This window comes from Oculina patagonica, chromosome 11, assembly GCF_052425735.1.
Source record: "Oculina patagonica isolate OP01 chromosome 11, crgOcupat, whole genome shotgun sequence".
Lineage (NCBI taxonomy): Eukaryota > Metazoa > Cnidaria > Anthozoa > Scleractinia > Oculinidae > Oculina > Oculina patagonica.
The window spans coordinates 8,371,555-8,393,684 of record NC_135768.1 but is presented as its reverse complement, the minus strand read 5'-3'; the positions used below and the strand labels follow the sequence as shown (position 1 = coordinate 8,393,684).

At 40.7% G+C, this 22,130-nt stretch overlaps 1 protein-coding gene across 7 annotated transcripts in view; it reads left to right on the top strand.

Annotated features, from left to right (window-relative positions):
• The first annotated feature begins 1,049 nt into the window (after positions 1 to 1,049).
• Positions 1,050 to 22,130, top strand: part of LOC144631042 (uncharacterized) — a 38,728-nt gene continuing 17,647 nt past the window's right edge. Inside the window, exons 1-5 of one of the 7 annotated variants that reach the window (XM_078489405.1) lie at positions 1,050 to 1,303; positions 2,824 to 2,884; positions 3,234 to 3,287; positions 20,186 to 20,246; positions 22,035 to 22,095. The gene's annotated coding sequence lies outside the window, so the exon portion shown is untranslated. Of the gene's footprint in view, positions 1,304 to 2,335; positions 2,460 to 2,823; positions 2,885 to 3,233; positions 3,288 to 20,185; positions 20,247 to 21,409; positions 21,663 to 22,034; positions 22,096 to 22,130 lie in introns of those variants that run through there. The other 6 variants (XM_078489409.1, XM_078489412.1, XM_078489411.1 and 3 more) reach the window with 6 other exon arrangements.

Here is a 22,130-nt window from a genome sequence, read left to right as displayed (position 1 = left end):
GATCGCGCAATAGTGAGTGCGGTCACCTCCCACCAATGTGTCCCGGCCTCCATTCCCAGACAATGTGGGCTGAGTTTGTTGTTGGTTCTCGTCCTTGCTCCATCCATCAGTTTTCATCCTAGTTGTCCTCCCTTCTGACCAACATCTCCCAAATTCCAATCTGATAGAGGACTCGCATAAAAACCATGTGATGTGGCATCCTCTCTAAATATAGTAATTTATTTATTTATTTATTTATTTATTTATTTCAAGGCAAGGGGACTTTGGGAATCAAGTTGGGCATGACCCAAATTCAATTTCAACCATAAGAGGTATTACTCCTTAAATAACAAATTGACAATTTCAATGATGACTGGATGAATTGTTCCAGAAATAGAGTCATTTTCGTAACGCCACTTTTCAGATTGATAACCTTAAAAGCCCCTTAATTGATGATACCGCGAAAACTCTAGTGAATGCCATTTTAACTTGCAATCAGGCGTCGATCCTTTTTGCATCGGGGTCATTATAGGTTTTAGTACTCTTTACGCTACCAATCCACACATTCTACGCCCTAAAGGAAACAAAGTGCATACACGTTTCAGAAAGGCATAACGATGAGCGATACATCCCCCCCCCCGCCCCCCCGCGATCTTATGCTTTATATAGTGAATCTTCTTTTTCAAATGACGAAAAATTATCAACAGGGTCTTATCCCCCACCCTTTGACGTCCAAGGGTTAATTAAGAACGAACGCAAAGGCAAAGATACAATAGCAAGAGAAAAGAGAGTAGGTGCAAATTTAAAAAAATAAATTAAAAAATGGGGCACACAGCCAACACCTTAACGTGAAAAAAAAAAAAAAAAAAAAAAAAAAAAACAGAACAAAAAGAAACAAAAGCGCAAAAATCACCGGAATACCTTCTTTACATTATTTTAATGGTCTTCATGGCAAAACCAGATTTCATGTAATTTTTAATTTCCATTACTGGAAAACAAAACAAAAACAGTGGAAAGTGGCATAAAATAGGTAGGGAAGTCGAAACGAAACCGGTAGCTGGAGAGAGGGATCTTAATATAGCAACCAAAAAAACTAGATCATTTTAGATGTTGACCTTTTTGTTGATCCAAGCGTCGCGTGATTTCAAGTCATTCAAGTTGTAGACAGTTCGGAATGTGGGCAGATAATATGACGCTTAACTCGAGCATTACGTAGCTTTCAGTTTCGATTTGGTTTGCAGTTGGGTTCAGAAGTTTAACAAACGAACGGAAAAAACTTCAAAGAGTCAAGAGTTTCCTCAGATTTAACGCAGGCCGATTGTAAGTACCTACAAGTTACATCTTTACTTATCTTTCGTAGACAGATATAGCTATCATGGTGCCGTTATAAATACATCGCGAGTGGGGCAGATAAAATAATTCGTGGCAATGTACAAACTCGATAGATCATTTGTCTCTAAGATTGAGAACTACAGCTAAAAATCTGAAGTCTTTGAATTCTTAAATTGCCGTAGTGAAAACTGATTTACATGTGGAAAGTGAATTGGCTTTAATCATAAAACGGACAATTGTATTAAAGCGACGGTCGATGCAAAACGTTTATAGCTCTATGGACGATCGCTCTTTCCGCTCTGTGCCAAATGAGACTCGATTGTCTCACAACTTTCGCTGATTTCCGCAGCAAACAAATTGAAGAATACTTAAACATTGTACCTCACTAAACTAACGTTTTTCTTAGTAGGAAAACAGCAGATAAAAAGTACCAATTATCTTAATTGATAACTTAAGTTCAGCCCTGTTGAGAACATACAATTTCTCCTTTCTGGTCTCTATACATTTCATATAATGAAAGTTGGGAGAATTTGCCACTGCGTCAATGCATGTTTGATCATGCATGATTCCTTTTAGTAATCACTTCCTTATATCTCCTGACCTGCTTGCTGATTTAGTACTGTTGTTTTGAGAAGAAATTAGGTTTGAATACTGTTTTGTTAAAGCTGCTGGAAAAAATAACAATTGCGTGCAAAGCAGCGCAAAATAAATTGTGTACAATGTTTACTATTCTGATGAAGCGAGCACCGGAAATGAGCTCTTAGCGAACTGTAAATTCCATCTCAGGCCATATATACCATTTTGAGTTAATTTGAAAGTAAATGAAGCATTGAAAAACAAACCACAATTTGACTAATAAAAAAAAAAAGAAATCGATGATAAATGCAACAAAATGATAAATTCAGTAAAGAAAAATTCTAGACGTTTTGTTGGTAGTTGACCTTTTAATATCATTTTCCGTCTCGTGCTTACTTCGTGGTTACAAGCCAAACATTGTTCCTAATGCGAGCAGATCATATAACGCTTCACTTGCACAATCCATTTTCGTTTTCATTTGTTCGCCATCGGAGTGCAAATCTAGCAAAACTGTGCGCCACCGAGAAGAAACTTTACAGAGAGTTTGGACGTTTTGTGTAGATGAATTAGAGGTGTGTCTAATCAGTTGTGTGGTACATTAAGAAAGACCAATGATTTTATTTGTGGGGATCATGCGTGAAAATGAGAAGTCTTTGTGAATGTACATATAAACATGTAAAGTTGAGTTTTCTGTGAAGATTGAAATTCTCACACAGTTATCCGAACGGAATTAACTTCTTCGTTATCATGGTCTCAAAACAAGAAACTGCTCACGGGAAACAAAACAGCCTAAATCGATGGCGATCAGTTCTGGGCTACACCTAGTAAAAACCAGCAACAGGGGAATAGGAGGATTTGCATGTACATGTTAATGTACTAGCATCTCTTCCTTTTTGTTAATTAAGGGTTTTTATTTACTTTTTTTCTACTGTCTAGGTCCCAGCTTGTAGCACTTTTTACTTAAGTTCAGTGGCAAAGTGCAGGAGTACTAGTTCTAGTAAGTTTCTTTATAAAAACAATGTGCAACTAATAGAAGTCAACATTGTCTAGGTCTAACTGTGTATCAAATTGAATTTATCGTAATTTCTTAGAAATATATAGTTATATATATAAGCTAGCTGATTCTTAGAAGACTAAGATTATGTCAGGATTTTTATAGTCAATTTTTCAAATTGCAAGTTGATTTCGTCAGTATATCTTTTACATGCAAAGTCAGAATTTCGTAATTCCTATAACTGTTGAATACTGTTGTCACGATTTGTTATTCACAGTTAAATCGAAAAGGTGAAATGCCATTCTTGCTTGTTGTTTAGGTTTTAATTTCCATTTTTCATTTTACTTTCTAGATCCACCTTTAATCAACTTATGTGACCGAGAACTGAACAGGACTGCGAGTTCGAGTAAGTTTATACAAACTGAATACAGTTCACTTAATATGCTCAAAATTATGTTCTGATCAAAGTGAAACCATGCGATTAAAACAAAACGAAAAAGAAAAAGCAGAACACTCGCGAAGTAAAATAACTATTGGCATAAAATAGGAAGGCAAGTCAAAACGAGAAAACCAGTTGGAGGATGTATATAGCGAAGGAGTGTAACTTCGCAAATCAGTGTAACTTTCAGTTTCGTTTTGTTTGCTGCTCGGTTCAGAACATTATTACTAAACTAAGGACAGAACTTCATAGAATGTAGTGTTTCCTCCGCTTTAATACAGTATACGTAGCATTCTTTCAGTGCATATTTGCGTACAAATTTCAGTACTCTTTAACACGGATTCAGTAACCAACGCGCGCGAGTGCGCGTGGGTAACAAATGTGTCGGGCTGCACAAACTCGATAGATCTTCTGTATCTCTTGATTGCATGGGAACGGAAAATCTGAGGTTTCCGAATTCGCAAATTGCCTTATTTAAAAATTGATTTGCCTGTGAAAAGAGTATTGGTTCAGTTAATTGACAATTGTAAGGGACGGTATATGCAGAACTACTTGAAATGGGACTTTAATTGTCGCAAAACTTTCGGTAATTTCCGCAGCAAACAAATTGTGCATTGCACCTCCCTACACTAATGATTTTCGTAGTACGAAAACAGCAGTTCAGATAAAAGTATAAGAGTACAGAATGTTATAATAAATAGTTTTAGTTCAAACCTATTGTGAACATACAATTCCTTTCTGGTAACAATACATTGCTATTTATACATTTTCCTTTTGGTGTTCATTTAATTTACATCTGCTGACGTTCTTGCTGATTTTGTATTGCTGTTTTCAGGAAAAATTAGATTTGAATGCTGTTAAGTTAAAGATGATGGAAAAAATATCAATTGCTTGCAAATTATGTAAGACAATGCTTGCCATTTACACACATATAAGGTGGCGCTTTTGGCACAAATCGCGACAACTCGCTCGGCTCGCCATGGCTCGCCTCGCTCCTTGTCGCGATTAGTGACCAAAAGCGCCACCTTATATGTGTGTACAAAAATCGCGAGCGGCACGCACAAATCTCGAGCGCGTGACTTTTAAACCACAACAGAGTAAAGAAAATATAAAATGGCATCACGGTCCAGCGATGTTGAAAAATATGCACATATTTGCGACTTGGTTGCGGCAACATTCAGGCATAAATCTTTCGAAAAACCGGCCACCAGCAACTTTGTCGCGGCCGAAATCTCTTTTGCCTTAACAAATTTGCTCCCAAAAACCACAACACAGTAAAAACTTTTTATTTTGCCTCGTTCAGACAATCAACAAGCTCAATCGCGGCGCATAATATACATTTTTAACTTTGTTTGCTTTCTGTAACCAATATTATCCAGTTGACTTAGCTTACACGTGTACCAAACCTTTCTTGTGCCTTCTGACACGTGTATTGTTTCCTCTCACGTGTTTTCTGACAAGTCATATCTTTCTAGCGTTTTCTTGCACATGTAACAATACCTTTTTCTAGCGCTTTCTGACACGTGCAATCAAACCTTTCTCGTGTTTTGTCACGTTTATTTATTTATAGTATTTTCGTCACGTGTATTAACCCAAGGTTATTTACCGAAATCTATTTTAATTGCTGATGTAATTGCTATATCAGCCAATCACAGGTTAAATCTTAACTTTATATTATTTACATAAGCTTTTTTCATAATTACACAAACATGTATGGCCGATGTATAAAGACGTTTATCAAACCTTCATCGAAAAAAGAAGCAAAGACGCAGCTTACGGACATGAATCCTTTGGAAACGACAAACGAGGGTCTGATTATAATATTTTACATCATCTATTCGTGCCTTCGCTTCACGAAACCGAAGCAATTACGGACAACAATCAGATGCTTGGTCGCGTCGCCGCGCTGCCATAAGATGTCCGCCGTTGTCAAGGAGCTCTTGCCTAGATACCGCGGCCATGAGATGTCCGCCGTTGTCAAGGAACAATTTACCTTGGATACCGTGGCCATGAGATGTCCGCCGTTGTCAAGGAACAATTTACCTTAGATACCGTGGCCATAAAATGTCCGCCGTTGTCAAGGAACTGTTTACCTTGGATACCGCGGCCACGAGATGTCCGCCGTTGTCAAGGAATTGTTTACCTTGGATACCGCGGCCATGAAATGTCCGCCGTTGTCAACGAACAATTTACCTTAGTTACCGCGGCCATGGGATGTCCGCCGTTGTCAAGAAACATTTAACTTAGCAACTGAATAAAATTATTTTACTTAACACACTTGTAATGTTTATTGATTGCTTATATATTAATAAATACAACGGCACCCAAGCAAAAAAAAAATAAAAGTCAAATAACCCCCCGCTTCTCACCTAAATAAATGCGTGTTACCCGTCTTTCGCTGGCGGCCGCTAAAATATTTTGTCGCAGTCAGAGCGTGACAGGCATGCTGAGGGGGATTGGGACTTTGGGAAAATCAGGATCGTGGATCGTGGATCGTGGAAAAAAAGAACAGAGCCTCAAATGTTCCCATATTTATTTTTTTGCACACTGGCGCTCTTCTAAGATGAAATCCAGTGTTTATTTTCTCAAATCTGATTTCGACTCGGCTGAAATCCGTTTTTTTAATTTCTCCAGTTCTTCCATTTTTATCTGTTTTCTCAGCCGTTCAATGTCAGGACTTCTTTGCTTTTTACTTTCTTTTGGAAGTGTGCCCTTACGAAAGATTTGTTTTTGAATTCCATAACACTCTTTCTCATTAAGAACGCTCTGAAACTCAGCATCTGTTATTTTGCCGTCAACAAGAGATTTGGAAAGAATGCGGTTGACGGTATCCAACTTTGACATGGCAAGGGCCATGATTTTGCAGTGCTTAATAAGTTTGGGCTCGAGTTTCTTGTAAAAACCGGTTAACACTGCAGCGCTGGCACCGAACGTAGCAGCGACGATGCCAATCAGAACGGCCGCAGGTAAGCCAATCCCTGTCATTGCAGCACCAACCCCCCCCTGCTGAAAGGGCACCAGAAACGCCACCAGCAATGAAGCAAGCGTAGTTGATAATCGTCTTGGTTCGCTTGTATTTTTTTGCAACCAGCCGATAGTGGTCAACTTCTTCGCTTAAATATTTCAAAACTTCATTCGCTTTTTGCAAACGGAAGTCATTCTGTTGCGGTAAAGCGGGATATAAAGTTTGAGTTTCCGCGTGTTTTACGCTGTCTTCTTCGTGAACACCATAAGCAGGAGCACTCGGGAGCACATTAGCAGATGACATGGTCGTATACAATAAAATTTAATTTTGTATTTAATTTAATTTAATTCTATCTCATATGTAAGATTTGTGTCTTTAAAATCGAATGGATTTCCATTCTCATCTCTAATCGAAAGAGTCAGAGATGATACATTTTCTTCAGCCGCAACGTCACGCAAGACATTCTGTTGTGTGCTTTGATAATTAATTGTTTCGTAAGCTTTTCCTTGAATATCAAAACAAGCCAAAACGGAAGACGGTTTTCCCTTAAAAAGATTTTGTTCTCTGTCAACTAAATCACAATGTATGAAATAAGTTGTGGGAGAATTTAATCTTCTTATAAAAGTCATAAATCCCAAATGCGTAACATTATCTATTCCAGGCAGTAAATTAGACATACTTTTATTGAGAATTATTTTTTTATTCTTTTTATTTTTAATTACAAGCGGTGTATTAACATCTGTGGTCGTTTCAATATCATGTTCAGCCAATTTCTTTTTAAATAAGCTCACCAACATTTCGAGTGTGTAATAATCAGCTGCAAAGGGAACAGTTACCGTTTTTTCTTTTGTATCTTTTTCATCTTTTACAAGGATTGTTCCATCTTCTTTTAGATTGAACCAAGTAGGGATATGAGATGACAGAAGTCTGATATAGCTCGGTTTTGGAATAGGATAATCGAAATTCACAGTGTGAGGATTTTCTGTTGTGGTGACAGTGAGCACAACCATTTTTTATAATTATCTTTTGAAAAATAAATCTTTAATATAAAAATGGCACCGCCTATTCCGAGAGCTGATGACATTTCTCAATCAATTTTTCTTGATTCAAAAGAAAGAGATTTTATGAAGTGGATGAAAACCCCAGAAGCAACTAAAATTTCTGAAGCGGCAAAAGACAATGCATGGAAACCTTTTCTTGCAAAATATCCAAACGCTGACCGAACAAAATTTAAAGCACAGGTTGAGTTCGCGTACAACCACACAGCAACGGCAGACATTTATTACAAGGCAGGGCAAGGCCATTTGATAAATAATTTTGGCTCTGACAGCAAATATTGGAGCCAGGATATGAAAAATGCACTCGGTGTTGCGCAAAGCGCTGGAGGTTTTCCACAACAGCTGTCACCAAGCGGCGCAAAAGGCTCATCTTTGCCAATTCCCGCGGTTGTATTTCACGAAGCAGCACCGAGTTTAAAAAAAATATTTAACAGCAAAATAAACATCTACGTCACACCGGACCAATATTTCACAACGAAATTAAGAGAGATTTTTCAAAACACAAAACTGAAGCATACATCAGGAAAAGAGTCAAAAAGGTGGCTTTCCGGCCCTGACATGAGCTATTGGCCGCAACAAATAAACTTTGCTGTCTGGTGCGCGACAACAGGCAGCGGAATTAGTCGTGAAATTTTTGATGAAGAACACTCAGCTCTCAGTTTGCCACCTGTTGTGCGTAATTTTTACCTCTTTCACGTTTATTTCACAATCAGGCGAATATTGTTTCAGATGGGTGGAATTCAGAGCGTAAGTGCCTTGCCAGGCGACCCAACGTTTAGCCAGTTCGACAACAAGTACGACGTGGCTTCGTATAAAAGAATATGCGCTGAGTTCGGTGTCGACCCGTCAAGCGATTTTCGTTTTACAAGAGGTGCCAATCATGGGCTTGGTGATGTTTATATCTGGTTTACTAACATTGGACCAAAAAATTCTGGAGCAAAATACCCCGATTACGATAAATTTTCGGACGAAGGGGGAGCTGCAAGCAAGGGTAACTTAATTCAATATATCGAGCCAGACGACGCTGCATATGCACAGGCAGACTGGTTTTGTCCTAACGCCGCGGAAGGGCTGACTCAGGCAGGTTTGTCGAGAGTAAACCAGTCGATAGAGGCTTTTGTCTACTGTATTCTGGGTTCGCAGGTCAACGTTCGAAGTAGCATACTTGGCACAGGCGGCCGCGCAAAGGAGGCTCAAAGTGAGTTCCTCGTGTTGGTTGAAGACGCTATAAGGCAACCAGATCTGGCAAAGTCAGTTCAAAGATACCAACTTTCTATCGATGAAGCGAAGGTTCGGCTTAACCTTGCTGTCTGCCCTGGTGCCTGGCTGATGCCGGGTAGTATGGTGATAAACACAGAAAGCGTTGTCGGCTACAACAATCAGCTGAAGCAGGCTGTAGCAGGAATGAAAATAGGATTGAATAATGATGTTAATAAATCAACAAAAAAAGCAGCTCTTAAACTGATGGCAGGAGGACCATCAAAGGTAAACCCACCAAACAGCCACCCTTCAAATCCTATACACAAGGAGTCACAAAGGGACACAAAAAAAACTACGGCACCAGTGATCACAGAAGGTGCTAAAGCTGAAAGCGCGCAAAGCGCAAAAGCGACGAAGGTCGAAGTCAATGATACACACGAAATAAACAAAGCAACTGTCGCTGTTGGCGCGGTTGGAGCTGCAGCTTTGCTCTACGCCCTTATGCGTTAACGTCTCTTCTCGATGTATATTTTAACAAGAAAAGCAACCGCAGCAAGTATAAGCAGCCTGGTGTGCTCTGCAAGAAAGCCAATTACTTGACCAGCTGTTTTGAAAAGAAAACTTACAATCGAGCCAATAAGACCGGGCAGAGCTGATGCCACCTTTGAGCCAACATCACTTAAGCCTTTCCCCAACGCTTTGCCGGTAGCCTTCAAAGAGTTTGTAATGGCACCAATTACAGCACCAATCGTGACACCAGCAGCAAGAAAGATTGCTGTTACTGTCACGCCATTTTTTTTGAAGATTTCTTTGATCCTCTCACGAAGTGGAAGCGCTCTTTCTCTTTCCGCAATCTGCGTTTGCAAACGTCCAAGTTCCTCGGTTCTTTCCGCAACTCTTTCTTCCGCGGCTTGTTTTTCAGATGGTGAGGCATTATCATCCTCTATTACAGCCTGATCTTCCTCGTTTTGTCGCTTTAGCTCGGCTTCTTGCTCTTTTAGATCATCCAACGCTCTTATGTCGTTGAGCCTTTCTTGCAAAGTGTTTCTTTCTCTCTCTTTGGCAGCGAGGCTTGCCCTGAGTTGGTCGACCCGTGTTTGTTCTTTTGTCTTCTGCTTCGATTGTTTTTCAATGGCTACCACCTCTTTTTTCGCGTTGTCAAGATCCTTTTGATAATTTTTTTTCAGTTGCTGCAGTCTCCGTAGTTCTGAATCACTTTCAAGATTCGAACCGTGTTCTTGAGTAAGTGCTTCAATCTGAGCTTGAGTTCGCTCGATTCTGTTTCTCAGATCTTGCACTTCTAGGGCGGCTTTTTCTTTTTCCGATGCGAGTTTTTGGGCCTCTTGAAGTTGTTTTTCAGCTTCTCTTAATCTTTGGCGTTCATCTCTTATGCTCTCGTTGTCTTGAGCAATAAGATCTTCAGCTGACGGCCCAAGTTCATCTTTGAAGCTGTCTAAAAAGCTTTTCATGAAGCCTGACTCATTTTCTTTTAGAATCTTGTACTCGCCTTTTTTTGTTCCTACAGCAACAATTTTACCCTCATTTTTCCCTTTGCCTCTTCTGATTTTTATTTTTTCAAAGTTTGCTTTGGGAAATTTGCCTTTTATCATGTCTACTGCTTTTTTTAGTTTTTGTCGCAAATTACTTTCATTTTGAAGATCACTTATTGATCAGGGGTTCTTTCAAGCAAAGGTGTTTCGTCGTAGGATGTTTCTGGCAGCCCGCTCTGTTCGTGCTGCATCGTTTGCATTTGAATTTCTTCACCACCATGGTAGGGAGTTGATGCCCTCCAGGGCTGAAATGGTCTGGTTGTGTCAACCTCTTGTTCATCATCATTATCATTATTGTCTTTTTTGTCAAGATCTCGGTCCAAATCATGGTCCTCGTATCCAAAATCACCACCACCTGTTGCCTCCCCAACTCCCGACATCTCTCAATTATATATATATATTTTCAAATTAAACTTTTCAATTTAACAATAAAACCAATCGAGAGATGGCTGCTGTTCAAGAAAACCTTCGACCGGGACGCACAGAGAAAATACTCGGCGCACTGAAAGCCGAGCGCGCTGTAAAACGAATCACTTTTGACCGCACTAAAGCCAATCCAGAGGAAACGTTGTATGTTTCAGTGCCAAAGCTGAACGAAAACGAGGTCATTGTGCCTGGCTCGCTGGCGCTGCGCTTCAACCTCGACTTGAGCGGAGGCCATGCCAACAACTTTCTGGTTGACAACGTCAGCCGAGCTCTCGTCGACAAGCTTGTTGTAAAGTACGAAGGCACCGTCGTGCAGGACACGGTTGGCTATGACATCTACAAAATATTTGAGGATTTTTTCCTTTCGCAGGAGGAGCGCGACGACAGGGTGCCAGAGGGCATTCAGAGCGAGGACCTCAACAAAATTCGCTCAAATGCTGGCGATAAGAAAACTTCAGGAGTCGACGCAGAAAAAAAGCTGAATGAGCTATATGGAAATAAATACAGGATACGCCTGGAACACCAGATTTTAACTGACCACGGTGCATTTTATCCACAGGCACTATACAACGATCTTGTTTTTGAACTGAAGCTCGCGGCAGCCGAACATGTTGTCAGAGGCTCAGATACGACAAAACTGAAATACAAGCTGACAAACATACAGCTGGAGTACGAAATGATAAGAAGCAAGGAAATCGCAGATGAGGCGTTCAGCGCTTACACTGGCGGCAAAGAGTTCGCTTACGACCACATTCAGCGTGCAGAAGTTGTTACTTTTGCAAAAGGATCCGAAACACGTCTGAATCTTAAGGTCAACCCTCAGAGGAGGTCCCTAAAAGGTATCTTGCTACTTTTTATAGAGCAATATGCCAAAGGTGCAAGGATCTCTGAAAAGTACATTAACCCAGACCTTACAAAAGTAAGCGTCACTGTCAACGGCACACCAAACATGCTGTACAACAACGGCATCGAAGGAATGGACATATGGGAAGAAGTTAAAAGATTCTACATGAAAGAAAAAAATAAAACGCAGCACATGACCCTGCAAAAGTTTTACACAGAAGACAAGTTCGGCCTTCTGATTGATCTGCGTTCCATGGCTGACCACTCGATGCACGGAAGTGGCACGCGCCTTGTGAACACAAAGGACGGTGTCCAGCTTGAGCTAGAGAGGAAAGCAAGCGGCTCAGGTAATTTGAACTGCCACATTTACGTAATCAGCGACGCCCAAATGAACATAATTAACAGGCAGTTAGAATCTGTGCTTTTATAATATACGAAAGAAGTTCTGACATGGATCCAGCCAATATACCCTTCAACGCCCTCATTGTGGGACCAACAAACTCAGGAAAAACAAGGTACGTGGTCAGTCAGCTTTGTGGCCCTTTCCGAGGCAAGTTTGACTACATCGTGCTCATATGCCCGACTTTCGCGCACAACAAGACTTATTATCGCTTTGCTGAGGAAGATCCGCGCTTTTATGTTTACATTTGCGAGCAGCACGAGGTTGAATATTGGTTAAGTCTGGCAAGAATTCTTTTTGAGGGTACGAACACGCTTATAATCCTCGACGACTGCGCTGCTTCGAAAGATGTAAAAGGTCGAACGGGGGAGTTAGTAAATCTTGCTTTCTCTGCTCGCCACGCAGGTTTGAGCGTGTGGGTGCTGACTCAAAAAATGACAAGCATTACATCCTCATTCCGTGAAAATGTTGCGGCAATCGTTTTCTTTTACACCCCCTCTGCCAAGACCACGAAGGCAATCTTTGAGGATTACGCTGGCGAACTTTCCCATGAAGATTACAAAGAAGTCATTTCAAAGCTGAAAAAAAAAATAAGTTTTCGCATCTTGTTATTTCTCATCGCCACCCTTACGGCACAGAATTTTTTTATTGAACATATTTTTTAGAGTAATAAATGGCTGACCCGTTCGCAACTTCCCCTTCCGAGAGCGTGAACCACGCTGCAAGTGAACGAATTATGTTGGAAACGTCCGTAATAGAAATGCTAGAACCTGAACCAGGCAGTATGCCGTCAGAGATGCAAGCAGCGGGACCTGACATTCCAGCTTTACGTGAACAGCTTGCAAGACTTGTGTCAACAGGCAAGTCCAAAGAAGCAATCGGTGTGCAGCTAACTCACGAGCAGGTAAAGCGCTTGACCGACAAAGACGTCGAAAAGTACTTCAAGAGGTACGAAGCGTATGTTGGAGCCAAGACCACAGAAAATCTGATCGACAGCGCGCTCACTCTTTTTACGAAAGCAGCAAGTCTGTTCGTGCCATTAAAAAATATTGAAGCTTTGCAAAAAGAGCTTAAAAATGACTACATCATCAACAACGAGCTTTCCAATCTTGTCGGCGGTTTGTCTTTTAAATACGGCAAGCTTCTTGCTCCAGCTTCTGTTGCTTTGATAACAGCAAAGCACATTGATTACAGCACAGCACCACAAGCGACTCTAGAAAGCGAGCATAAAGATCTTCCTGAGTAAATTACTAAGCAATGCTAAGAAAATGCTAAGTAATTACTGAACGATGCTCATTAAATGCTGACCAAAAAAGTTTGCTAAGCATTTTTCATTTAAATATTATTATTTTTTCTAATAAATGGCGGACCCTGAAACACAAATACCGAGCGAACCTGCAGTTGTTCAAGAAAACGTTCCACAAGTCACTTCAACAACTCCTGCAACAAAACCTGCCAAAAATCCAAAGCGAGTGGCTGCTGGCAAGCTTGCAGCTGAAAAACAAAACAGGCTCGTGAAGCACAGAAAAAAGCTGCTGTCGAGGCCGCTGCCATAATTGCAAAAGAAAAGGAAAAGAAATCTGCGTCTGCTAAGCGAAATGTAACTCCACCCGTAACGGAACCAGCTCCGACCGAGTCTCCTCCGGAATCCAGCGGTCTAAGCACAAATCAATGGATCTCTTTGCTGGGCATTGGCGTTGCAATTATTACAACTTATTTCAAACGCGAAGACATCAATGCCTTTTTCAAGAGCAAAACCCACCCAGCCAAAGGCACGGCACCAGAACCCGAGCCCGCTCAAGAGGCTCCTGCAGAGCGGCAGCGAATCAGCGCATCATCGAAAATTCCGCAACCAAAAAGAGGAATTCGTCCGATGGATTAAAAAATTTTCAATTGAATATTTTTATTTTATTTTATACTGAACTGTCATGTCCGACAACAAGCTCGTGAAAACACTCATGGATGCCGCCACTCTTACCGGTCTCGCCGCAGGAATCGGCTGGGCTGCCAAAAAAGTTGTGAAAGAAAACTTTACATCTGACCCCAGCAGCAGTTTTATGAACTACGTAAAGTTCACAGCCGTCATGGCAGGCAGCGTTGCACTCAAACAGTATCTCGAGGATCAGAAAATTCTTCCAGACAATTAAAAAAATTCGTACATAATATAACAAAGTCGCGGTTCTAAAATGGCAAGCATCGCGATTATGGCTGGCGGAGCTATCTTGAACGCTGCTGCTTTCATTGGCGGCAACTACCTTGCTCGAGCTTTGGGTGGTGGAGATGACGCAGCTTTGAAAGAAAAAGAAAGGCACGACAAAGCTCTCGAGGCTTACCAGGCCGCGTACGCGAAATACTCTCGCGACCGCACCAAGCTCCTCGACTGGATACAAACTAACGCGGAAATAAAAGAGCAGGCCAAACATAACTTCACGAACACTGACTACGCTTTCAAACTCTACAACCAGGCACATCCTGACAAGCAAATGATTCCTCCAAAAGAGCCAAAGTTTTCTGATTTTTATCAGCCAAGCGAGCAGCAGAAACAAGGTGAACTTATGTTCGTTGGTGCTGGCGCGCTTGCACTTGGGTACGCTGCCTTTCGGTTTCTTTAAACTTTTCTTTTTTTCTTGTATACGCATGGATGCAAAGATCTCGAAAGTCTACTATAGCCCCCAGGGCTACTGGAAAGGAATTGCCGCGATAAAAAAATTAGCCGAGGCCGCCAAGGTTTCCGAAGATGCTGCAAAAAAGTGGCTAGTTAAGCAGGCCCTTTGGCAGATCTACCTTCCGGCACCACGATACGTTCCTCGCCCAAAATTCGATGTTTCTACTCCTAACGCGGTCCACCAGGCGGACCTTCTTTTTCTGCCACACGACAAACTGCCGCGAGGGCGAAAAGTTTACAAATACGCGCTGACTGTTGTTGACGTTGCCAGCCGTTACAAAGAGGCCGAGCCTTTGACCTCCAAAGATTCAACTGAGGTTGCAAAAGGTTTTCAGACAATTTACAGGCGAAGTGCACTAAAATGGCCACAGATGCTGCAAGTTGACCCCGGTCGCGAATTCATGGGTGCTGTTACCAAAGAAATGGAAAATCACAAAACCTATATTAGGCGCGGGCGTGTTAACATCCACAGAGATCAAGCCATTGTTGAACGTTTTAATCAAACACTGGCAGAGCGCCTGTTTGGTTATCAGTACGGTGTCGAGATGACCCTGCCATCTGGCCAGAGGTCGACAGCGTGGGTTAAAAGGCTACCCGAAGTTGTTACAGCTCTGAACAACGAAGTAACAAGTCTTACTGGCAAGAAACCAGCTGCCGCAATCAAAGAAAAGGCTGTTTTTTCCAAACCGTCGTCAAAATATACAAGACCTGTTGGCTTAAAAGAAAAAAAGCTCCCCTCTCTCGTTAATGTGCGCTATCTTTACCAACCTGGCGAGCTGGAAGGCGGCGTAAAAAGGGCTACAGATCCGATTTGGTCATTAAAAGTCTACAGCATTGAAAGGTCTGTTACTAAACCTGATCAGCCAGTGCTTTATTACTTGCACGATGGCCCCAAGCGAGGCTTCGTGCGTGAAGAATTGCTCGTTATTCCTCCAAATACACAGTTACAACCTTCGCGAAGCGAACCCTAAAAAAGCTATAAAAGTTTTGAGCTTATACCCGTAAGCATTTGTATGTATCCCATCATCCGCTATCCATCGCTTTGAGTCAAAAGGCGACAGCGAGACCTTGTTGAGATGCATTCCGTAAATCTCATGTCCCACGCTTCTAAGTATGTTCATTCCATGCCATAACTGCTTAGCGCTAAAAAGCGTTTCCTTATACTGTTCATGTACAATTTGCTTCTTTACAACGCTCTTTTTTACACCCTTCGCTTTTTTGATTTTTTTTTGGTCTTCGGTTTGCGCCCCATAAATTATTGAGTACATTTTCGGTCTGAGACAAACACACTCTGATATGGGGGTTCCTGCGCATTCGTCTTTCATTTTTCCCAAGACCTTTTTGTTTTCGTATGAATGGAGTGGATGCTCTTTTGGGTAGTCGCTTGTATCATACAGAGTTTTGTTCCATTCCATGTCTTCGTAGATGTCATCTGTTTCGATCTCGAGCAAAAGGCTGTCTGTGTCCGTATACAAGAGCTCGCAACGCGGACCGTATACCTTTTTCAGATGGTTGTAAAAGAAATCATACATTAGTATCTTGCTGTTGTCAAGGATAGTCATCCCAGTGTAAACAGGCTTATTAAGAATAAGCTTGCTTTTGCGCATGTCTATTCCAACCAGATCGTTAGAAAACATTACATGCCTTGAGTACAATGGGCTTGCAATCAATTTTCGTATTTTGTTTGTTTCATTGCTTCGCACTATTTTTATGTCAACACGGTTACGCAGGTTTTCCATTGTTTTTCCGAAAACTGAGTTATTCATGAGCTTGTAAAAGTTCTTTTCAAAGTCGTTTTTCGCTTTTTTCCTGAATTCTGTGTTCATCCGGATGTACGGCTCCATCCAGCATTCTTGTTCGAACTCCATTACTTTGTGAACTTTTTTTAGTTTCATGCCCTGCTTAAGATAAAACTGCAAGTTTCGGTAATGCACAACATAGTTACTTTTGTCCTCAAGAGTCAAAACAAGCTTTTCGCTGTCTGGTGGGTCCAGATCAAGCTTATCATTTAATTTTTTTTGGTAATCAGAATAAAGTTCCTCGCTTATTTTCTTTTTCTCTGGTGCCAATGGGTAGCTGTTGTGCTCTTCATGACGTTCTGCGGGGTATTCAAGGTCTACCTCCAATATCCAGCCAGTTCTTGCAAACTCCTTTTTTCTCATTATTTCTTTTTCAGTCGGCATAACTCTTTTCCATTTGAAACCACTTTTTGGCAGTGGCTTGCTCATTGCCCACCCATAAAGGTTGTTTGCATCAAGGTACATTATGTATTTTTTTGGCTTGCTTGGGTCATAGCCTTCAACATAAGGATTGTTTGCCTTTGCATATCTCTTGCTAACCATGGAAATACCTCCTCTTATTCCCCTTTCGACAAATAGATGCATTTCTGAGTCTGTAAGGAGCTCAAGCTGCACGCCTGTCTTTTTCAAGAGTGCGTCCCAAGAAAGGCCAGGCGACGTGTAATAATTCGCAGGATCCAACCCGTACTGCTCAAGGCAGATTTTTCGGAAGTTTTCGAAAACGTCAGCCAACAGGGACACGTCTGTTTTCACGTATAGGTCGTGGTAGTCACCAAGCGTTTTGCATCCAAAAGCTTCCCATACCCTCTTTGCGTGATCGTACTCTTCGTCTGTTATGTGCTCGTCGTTTAGCTTGCTGTAAAACTTTTCTTTGTCTGGCAGACTTGTTTCGTCAAGCCTTTCCCACGATTCCATGTATTCGTAAGGGTAAATTCCCTTTTTTAAAAGAAGTTCAAAATTTTGTCGAAGAAAGAGATTTTGTTATTTTCAATGAGTCTTTCGGTGTTGCGCTTACAAGTGAATCGAGGCTTCCTTGTAGAAAGTTCAAGCTGTCAATAAAGCGCAGACCGCCAAATGAAAATGTTATGTATTTCTCCATGTTGTTGGCTACGCATTTCACCTCTTTTTGTGTCGATTGAGACAGCTTTGACATCGCCTGCATTAAATGGTGTGCATCATAGCCCCTAAGGTTGTGAAATACAACTGGTATTTGGTCCGTTTTTGGTTTTATTCTCATTTTAAGGTTGCATGCGTTGTGCGCGGCTCCTCGAAACTTGCCTGTTATGTGGCAATGGTCCTTAACTGCATCTCTGAAGTTTTGCTGAAGCAAAGGTTGTCCACAGCATAAGCAGTCATCTTGTTCTTCTGCAGCTTCTTTGTGCTCTTCTTCTGTCAATCTTTTTAGAATGAGAAACGAACTGTCGTGTTCTTTCTTTACATTGTAATAACATTTTTTATGCCATTGCCCATCATAAGTGTATACTCTACCTGTTTCACTTATCCATACAGGTAAAGAGTCTAAAAAGTAATCTTTTATCAAACTTTTTTCACAAATATGGTAATCAGTTGCATTTTTAAATTTTTCCCAATCTATTGCTGTCATCACAAGAGGTTTTGGCGATGACAAACTATTTCTTATTTTTTTCTCTTCCTCTTGAAGACAGTTCAAAAACACTTCAACAGCATTTTCACCTCTGTAAACCACTGGCCGTTCATTTCTTCCGTCACTCCTTACAACTGTGTAAGCAAAACCACATGCCTCGTGCTGTTCTGTTTTCTCAGTGTAGCTTTTTTGCTTGCTCTCTGGCCCACGCTCGCATCCTTGAATCTTTCTGACCAAAGCCTCAAAGTCCGCATATATCACGTATGGCGCCCTCATCTGTTTGTGATGATTTTGGAAAGAAAGGGTGTTTTTCCCCTCTTCCGGCATCTCGATCCTTGTTGGCCTGCCGTTCATGCCATTGCAATGTTTTTCATGGTTCTCGAGCAAGTCCGCTCTTGTGAAACCGGTCAAACACATCATGCAAAAGTGTTTTGCATGTTGATGTTTGCTCTGATCAAAGAGTAACACGCTTACTCTTTTTACAAAACAGTAGTGCTGAATTAATCCTGACTCAATCAAAATAAGGCAAATACGAGGAATGTTTTTTTCTTTTTTGCTTATTCTGTGCACAATCACACGATTGTCTTCCCAGCCGAACACATTTATTGAGAGGTTGCTGTTTTGCCTCTCGAGTTTGTCAATCTGTTTTACAGGTGTGGGGAAATCGATGCCTCTGTAGTTAATTCCGTCGTTGGCCGGGTATTTGCTTGTTCTTTGAAGGTTTTTCCGTCCCTTGGAGGAAAAAGTGCAGCTCTCAAAGCCCACTTCAAACATTCGTTATCCCTGTTTTGCACGTTGATTATTGCTTTCTTTTTTGCCAAATTGGCTGGGAGAGGCAAATAAGTTCCTCCGCGCAATGGCTGATAGCGTGCAACATTGACGTACGCTTCGGTTATTCTTTCAATAACCCAGCCTGAGCCGCGCTCTGACCAAGCCTCAATTTGACCTTTTGCTCTTTCAATAAATCTATCGAAATCTTGTTTTATCTGTTGTTTATTATTTTCGTTAAAAACGTGCGGTTCTTTTTCTTTAAAATAATGCTCCATCTCTTGTGTTACACCAGTCTCAAAATTTTCTTTTGTAAATTTTATTTTCATCTCAAAACTCACTTTTACGCTTTTCAAATCTCTTATTTCATTCTCTACCAAATAAACAAACTTTCCTTTTGTTTTCTTTTGAAAGACAAAAAGGTCTTTGCTGATTCGGCTTCCTTCTGGTATGGTCATTTTCCACACTCGTAGCCATTCATTGAAATCGGATTGGGCCAATAAAAAATTGTTGTTCCATTGTGGATTTTCTTTAAAGCCGCGAATTTCCTTCAAGAGTGCTTGCAAAACTTCTTTCGAATAACTTGCAGCAGTCATGTTGGCGTTTATACCAATGAGAAACATTTGTTCAATAGGAATTTTTTCTGGCACATCAATGGAGCTTGAGATTTGTGAGCTCTCAAGCCGCATAGATTTTGGGTGCCGCTCGCGATTTTTGTACACACATATAAGGTGGCGCTTTTGGTCACTAATCGCGACAAGGAGCGAGGCGAGCCATGGCGAGCCGAGCGAGTTGTCGCGATTTGTGCCAAAAGCGCCACCTTATATGTGTGTCATTTCAATGAGGAGCACCCGAATTGAGCTCTTCGCGAACTGTAAATTCCATCTAAGTCACTATTTTTTGCTTTTAAAATTTGAAAGTACATGAAGCAGTAAAAAACAAACCACAATTTGTGGTAATAAAGGAAAGCGAAATCCATGAAAAAATTTGACAGGATGTTAAATTATTTTAGTGGAGAGGAATTCTAGACATAGAGTTGACCTTGTTTTTCTGTCTCGTGCTAACTTCGTGATTACAAGCCATCCATTGTTCATAATGCGAGCAGATCATATAACGTCACTTTGTTTGCACAATCCACTTTCGTTTTCATTTGTTCAGAATGCAAAACTGACAAAACTGTGCGCCACCGAGAAGAAACTTCACGAACAGTTTGGACATTTTATGTAGGTAATTTTATTTTGAGGATCATGTAAGAAGACGAGAGGTCTTTGATTTCACATACAGTATGGTATTTAGGCAAAGTTAAGTTTTCTGTGAAGATTGTAATTCTCTAAGCTTCTCTTACAGTTGGCCGGACAGTATTTTGCTTAAATTACGGTTTTAAATCGGGTGTCTCGAAAACTCAGACCTCCAACTGCATCCACGGGACCCGAGACTGCTATAAAAGCAGCAAAACATGAGTCTAAATCGACAGTAAACAGTTCTGGGATACACCTAGTGAAGACCAGCTAGAACATATCCCTTATATTTGTTCCAGCTTCCTTGCTTATTGTTTAGTGTTTCATTACGTTTTCTTTTTACCTTCCAGATTCCAGTTTGTAGCACTTTTCAATCAAATCCAGTGGCCAAATACAAGAGTACTAGTTCGAGTAAGTTAGAACTCAACATTGTTTTGGTCTATGTCTGTATCAAACTGATTTAATATCCGAATTTCATAATTGTTAATAACTATTGAATACTGTCGTAGAAGATTTGTTATTCGTAGCCGTACATCGAGAAAGTGAAATGCCCCAGAATTAATTTTGGAATTGGTATACGCGTTTGCTGCTGGGGAAACTAAAATAATGTGCCGCCGTGTACAAACTCGTCAGATCGTTTATGTCTCTCAGATTGAGAACTAGAAATCTGAAGTCTTCAAATTTCTAAATTGCCGTACCATAGCCTCCTCAACAAACCATGACCGAGCTAAAAGCGGATTCACTTGTCGGAGGCGAGTTGGCTACAATTAGTAAACTGACAATTGTATTAAAGCGACGGTCGATGCAAAACTCTTGTAGCTTTGAGCACCCTTTCCGCTTTGTGGCAAATGAGACTCAGTTGCCACACAGCATTCGCTGATTTCCGCTGCAAACGAATTGAAGAATACTCCAACATTGTACCTCACTACATTAACGCGATACCTTGTAGGAAAACAGCAGATAAAAGTACTAACTAGAGGGAGGAGGGACAGGAGAGTAAATCTCCCTCCTCTCTACTTTTTTGTGCCAATTTCTCCCTCCTCCCTATTTTTTTAGCCAAAATTTCTCCCTCCTCCCTATTTTTAACCAAAATTTCTCCCTCCTCCCTAATTGTTTTGGCCATTTCTCCCTCCTCCCTATTCTGTACCTCCCCCCTCTAACTAAGCGTAGCCCTGTTGAACACATACAAATTCTCCTTTCTGGTCTCTATAATTTCTTAATAATGAAAGTTGGGAGAATTTGCCACTTCGTCATTGCATTTTAATTCCTTTTGGTGATCATTTCTTTATATCTTCTGACCTGCTTGCTGATTAATTTAAGCACTGTTGTTTTGAGAAAAAATTAGGTTTAAATCCTGTTAAGTTAAAGATGCTGGAAAATTACAATCGCGTGCAAAATAATGTGTGTGTTCAATGCAATACTTTTCTGACGAAGCGAGCACCGAAAGTGAGCTTTTTAGCGAACTGTATAAAATTCCATCTAAGTCGTACATTTCTTTTTCTTATTTGAATGTACATGAACAGACAAAGCATGAAAAATCAAACCACAGCTTTCGCTAACAAAAGAAAGCAAAATCGATGTAAATTTAGACAGGATGTGAAATTTTTGTGAAGAGAAATTCTAGACTTCTTGTTGACCTTTTAATATCTTTTCTCGTCTCGTGCTCACTTCGTGATTACAAGCCATTCATTCTTGATAATGCGAGCAGATCATATAACACTTCGCTTGCACAATCCACTTTCGTTTTCATTTGTTCAGATCGCAAAACTGACAAAACTGTACGCCACTGAGAAGAAACTTTACGGATAATTTTGACGTTTCAAGTAGGTGTGTTAGACGTGCGTCTATAATCAGTTAATTGCGGTAAATTCAAAGAGATCTATGATTTTATTTGCGAGGATCATGAGAGAAGATTTGGAGTCCTTGTGATTGTACATATAAACATGTAAAGTTGAGTTTTTTGTGAAGATTGAGATTCTCTTACAGTTTTTCGGACGGAATTAATTTCTTCGTTTCAAAACAACAAGAAACTGCAACAAAGGCAACAAAACAGCCTAAATCGACAGCGATCAGTTCTGCGGCACACCAAGTAAAAACAAGCCAACAAAGGAGAATTTATATGTACATGTTCATGTACTAACATCTCTTGCTTATTGTCGATTAAGGGTTTGTAATTCATTTTGTTTTCCTCCCCTCCAGATCCCAGCTTGTAGCACTTTTTAATTAAGTTCAGTGGCCGAGTACAGGAGCACTATTTCAAGTGAGTTACAACTAATAGATCTCAAAATGTTTTAG